The 5,456-nt window shown below is 35.1% G+C and overlaps 1 non-coding gene across 1 annotated transcript; it reads left to right on the top strand.

Annotated features, from left to right (window-relative positions):
* Nucleotides 225-296, top strand: TRNAS-GGA. The gene has a single exon. It is a non-coding gene; the product is annotated as a tRNA-Ser (tRNA).

Below are 5,456 nucleotides of genomic sequence, written 5' to 3'. Positions count from 1 at the left end.
CTGAGCGACTGAACTGAACTGAACTGAACTAGATACAACTTCACAGTGAATAGCTATAAAATATTGTCAAAGCAATGGTTAAAAAAAATTTATTCTACAGTTAAATCACGTTCCACATACACATACAAGTAATATGTAGCCAGGTAATTTTCAACTTCTTTTTACAGACTTCATTTATAATTAATCTAAATGAAATTATGATCCAAGAATCTATGTTGAGTGCTTCCCTGGTAGCTCAGAGGTTAAAGCGTCTGCCTGGAATGCAGGAGACCTGGGTTCGATCCCTGGGTAGGGAAGATCCCCTGGAGAAGGAAATGGCAACCCACTCCAGTACTCTTGCCTGGAGAATCCTATGGAGGGAGGAGCCTGGTAGGCTACAGTCCATGTCTATGTTAATGAATAGTAAATACTGGTGAGGTGCTTTATTGAGAGTTTTTAAATGTTAATTTGTCAACTGATAATACTTTCTTTGGCATTTTACTGGACAAAAATAATTGATATTGGTCTACATGTAAATATTTTGGTCATTTTTTCTATGTTCCGAAATGATGATTTTCTGAAGAAAGCCTCAGGCACGTCTGAGGCTTAGTGCAGGGATGGTGTAGACTGTTTCGTCAGATATCAGGTCCCATTATTTGTATACAAGAGTGTCACTGTTTTCTTTACTCATAGAGCATTCTTTTGCTCTCTGTTGGCAGGAAAATTTAGCTGCCCTTAGCACAAAATAGAGCCTCTGACTCTCAATGTTTGAAGTGGTTATCAGTGCGGATGTCCACTCGTTTCACTAGGTCATCTTATAACTTTTAAAATTATTTAATTGATTGTTTTAGTATTAATAAGAAAGGCTTGTGGAAAATTTCTTTAGCTGAATTGTGTGACTGTGTTTGTACCTTACATTTAAGAAAATGTCATTATGTTTAACATGGGAGTGTCCTTTTTTAAACAGATAGAAAAGGTTTTTAGGTTTTTAGGTCTCAGTACTAGAAAAAGATATTTATTTTTTTATTTTTTTATTTTTTTTAAATTTTAAAATCTTTAATTCTTGCATGCGTTCCCAAACATGAACCCTATTATTTTAATAAGTAACTAAGTTTGTTCACCATTTTACTTTGAAACTTAAAGAAAATTATTTAGCTATTTCTAGCAACCTTTGGAATATATGAAATGGGTTACTATATAGTCTAATAGTTTCTGATTTAGTTTTGCTTCCATGCTCTCAGTTTTACTTTGACCTGATTTCCACATCTGTTTGCTTTCTCCAAATTCTTTGTAAACAAGGCATCATCCAACAGAATAATTATACTTCAGAAACTCCAAAGTGGATCAAATCTTACCTTAGAAAAGAAGAAAGAATCAGTGCTAATGAAGAGGAAGAGAGGAAGAGCAAAGATATTTGTAGTTGAACCACGTCAAGCATTCTTCTAAATATTTCCTAAATAGTCTCATTTAATCATCCTAAAAGCCATATAAACAATTATGATGCTAGCTGAAATTACTGAAAACTATTTTTTCCCATATATTCATTTAATTTCTCCACATATATTTAAAAATTTAACCCAGTGGTCTTCAAAAGTTATCCATGAGGTTCAACTAGAGTAAATACCTTGGCTGAGATCACACGACTAGTGTGTGGAGAAATAGGAATTCAGACCCAGATGTTCCAGCCCTGGGTCTTGTAATCTTAAAATACCATGCCTTTCCTTACTGTTCCCATTTAACCAATAAGGAAACTGTGGAACTTCAAACGTATAAATCATTTCATTTAGGTAGTGTGTGTTTGGAGTCTAGTTTCAGAGCCATTCTGTTGCCAGTAGAATCTGTACTTTTGTCTTGCATGTCATTGTATCTTCCAAAACATATTTTATGTTCCAGGAATTACTCTATGCCAATGTTTCAAAACTACCTTTCCATGAATCTTCAGCTAATGGAGTTATTTGGGGAAAAGCTTCCCAAGGTAAAATAAGTTGGGAAATATTGAGTTAAATATTTATCTATTGCTGAAAATACTTCAGAATATTTAGTGTTTTAATGCATTTTCTGAATTTACTTAACAATGAGCCAATTTTATGTCTTTTACTTAAGTGTTTCCCAAGATGAGTAACCTATAGGCCACGACTTTGAATGTTTTTCTGTGTTTATTTTGTATTATTTTATGTTTCCTCATGATTTAGTGAATCCTTAATGACTTCATGAGGATTGTACATAAAACACAATATTTTGAAATGTGAAAAGATTAATCGTGTCATGATAAAATCAATTGGATTATCTGTTTATATGAGATAGTTTCTTGATATTTATTTGGTCATTAAAATGACCAGATTGAAATACATTTTAGAGATTAATTTAGGTCAATTTGCATATATGTTAAAAGGACAAAAACCAATCAAGCAATTCTCAAAGGGTGTAATAGGGGTTTTTAAAAGAAATAAACTGTCATATTATGAAAACAGAGACAACTATCCTGATTATTTGAGCCAAACTGAAACACATAAATCAATTTTCCCTGAATCATTAAAGTTGCCTTTCATTTTGTCCTTAATTTTAAATCATATCCTTTACACAGCCTTCTTATGAAGCTAAACTGATTATCTCAACTCTAAAAATCTTCCTTGCTAAGAACTCATTTACTTAGAAATATTAAATACACAAAAATATCTAATTTGAATTCCACCTGATAATACTTGGTTCAAAATAAAGAGAAAAAGAAAGAGTAAGAAAGCAGAATGCTGGGAGAATTTAAATTATAAGATAGAAAGTTTATGATTTTCTGGCTTACTAGTTTCAACAACTAAAATATAAACTAGTGTTAGTAAAATTAGCTAAGTTAATAAGAAATACTGAAGTAGCTAACATTGTAGAATTGTTTCTTATAATGTCAGATTTCCAGGTTGCTTCCTTTAAACTATACACAATAAGAAACCTACAAACTATGCGTTGGTCATCCATACACTCTGAATCAAAAGAATTCAAACTAATTTTTTTCTAAAAATGTTTTAGCTCTAACATTCTCTAGGTAAAATCTTATGGTAAAAACTAAATAGATATCCAATTTGACCTCTGGTAGCACAGAGTGATAGAACATGCTCTTTGTAATATTCAATTGCTGTATAACTTTCCTGGGCCTCAATTCCCTCAGTTATGAAATAGTAATAATGGTACTTACTTTATAAAATTTGTGAATTGCACTAGAATTCTATTGCTGTGTAACAAGTGAATACAAACTGAGTAGCCGAGCATTATCTCACAATTCTGTAGGTCAGAAGTCTGAGCAGAGCACAGCTGAGTTTGTTAGGGCATTACAAGAGCAAAACCAAGATGTCAGTTGGCTAGGCAACTGCTAGAGGCTCTAAGTAAAAATCCACTTTCAAGCTTGTTCAGGTTGTTGACAAAATTAAACCTTTTAAAATATTTCTTTATTTACTTAATTTATTTATTTGGATGCACTGGGTCTTAGGTGCAGTATGTAGGATTCAGTTCCCCAACCAGTTATCAAACCCATCTTATTGCACTGGGCCTAGCCACTGGATCACCAGGGAAGTCCTGACAAGGCTGTTTTTGACAATTGTAGTATTTCACAGTTTTAGGCTCTTGTCCCCTTCATCTGCAGAGCCAGCAAGAGTGTGCTGAGTTCTTACATGATTTAAATCTGATTTTCTTTTATTCTCCTTCCTTCCTGCCCTTCTCCTCTTCCTCCTCTTTTTTCTTTTTAAAATAACATCTAATTTTTAGCAGTTATTATATATATATATATATATATATATACCTCTAAAAAAATCCCCTGTACTTCACCTATTCATCCTTCTCGCCCTACAGCTACTATGCCCATAGTTTTGCCTCTTCAAAATGTCATATAATTGAAATCACACAGCATGTACCCTTTTCAGATTGGCTACTTTCACTTAGTAATATATAAAGTCCTTCCATATCTCTTTATGTCTTGCTAGTACACTCCATTTTAGTGATAAATAGTATTCCATTTTGGGCTCCCCAGGTGCCTCAGTGGCAAAGAATCCACTTGCCAACCAGGAGACGCTGCTTTGATCTTTGTTTTGGGAAGATCCCCTGGAGAAGGGAACAGCTACCCATACCAGGATTCTTTCTTGGAGAATCTGATGAACAGAGGACTCTGCCAGGCTATAGTCCATGGCATCAGAAAGAGTCAGACACAACTGAGCAACTAAGCATGGCCACAAGTCAAATAATGCCAATAGTTACCAAAAACTGAAAGAGGCAAAGAACAGTCTCTCCTGCAGCCTCCAAAGGGCATGTAACCCATGCAAAAATCCATGAGACTCAGAGAACTGTCTTCCAACAACATCCATCCTTCATTTTCACACTGGCTTGGCTCCAGGAGAATTCTTCTGTAAGTAAGGCTTCTCTGGTGGCTCAGCAGTATAGAATGTGCCTGCCAATGCAGGATACACAGGTTTGATCCCTGGGTTGGGAAGATCCCTGGGGAAGGAAATGGAAACCCAGTCCAGTATTCTTGTGTGGGAAATCCCATGGAACCTGGCAGGCTACATTCCCTGGGGCTACAGAGTTGGACATGACTTAGCAGCTAAACAACAAAAGAAAAAATTCCATCTGCCACTGGATTATGTGACCAATAGGGACTAGGACCAAACCCATTCAGTTTCTCTCATATTATGTTTGATCAAGGATGCTATCAACAGACTCCAAGCAGCAGAATGAAGCCAGTCTATGATACTGACCTCAACTAGCCTCCAAGGACCCATATCAACCAACTGAATAAAATCCATGGATTATTAGTCTACTTTAGAAAGCCAAGTTGCTTTCAACTTATGTTTCTGCATTAATATTTTGATGCAAAGAAATGTCAAATAAATAAGAAATTGGGCTATATCCCAATGCAAAATAAACTTAAAAGAATAAAAAATAAAGAAAGAATTGGTTATCCTTCCACAAATCAACATTGAATAATGGAGGCTAGCCCTAGTTCTGAGAGATCTCCTCAGTCTTCTGAGGCTTCATATTTTATAGGATTTTTTTTTTTAAGACTTGAAGACCTATTATGACTGCCTCTAATATCATATCACAATGATTATAAATTTTATATATTTAATGATATATACCATATTTTCAGCTTAAAGTGTGAAATGGACATCCAACTTCCTTCTTTTTCAGATGGATATTCAGTTGTCCCAAAACCCTTTGCATTTTTAATGTGTGCAAATAGATGTAACCATCATGAGAAATTTAACTTTTAATTTAATTTTGTTTGAATAATTTGAATATGGTTCAGTTCAATTCAGTCGCTCAGTCATGTCCAACTCTTTGCAACCCCATGGACGCAGCATGCCAGGCCTCTCTGTCCATCACCAACTCCCGGAGTTTACTCATACTCATGTCCTTTGAGTCGGTAATGCCATCCAACCATCTCATCCTCTGTCGTCCCCTTCTCCTCCTGCCTCAATCTCCCCCAGCATCAGGGTCTT

The sequence above is a fragment of the Capra hircus genome, chromosome 4, assembly GCF_001704415.2.
Source record: "Capra hircus breed San Clemente chromosome 4, ASM170441v1, whole genome shotgun sequence".
NCBI lineage: Eukaryota > Metazoa > Chordata > Mammalia > Artiodactyla > Bovidae > Capra > Capra hircus.
Note: the sequence above shows the minus strand (reverse complement) of the source record. Positions and strands in the feature narration are given on the sequence as shown.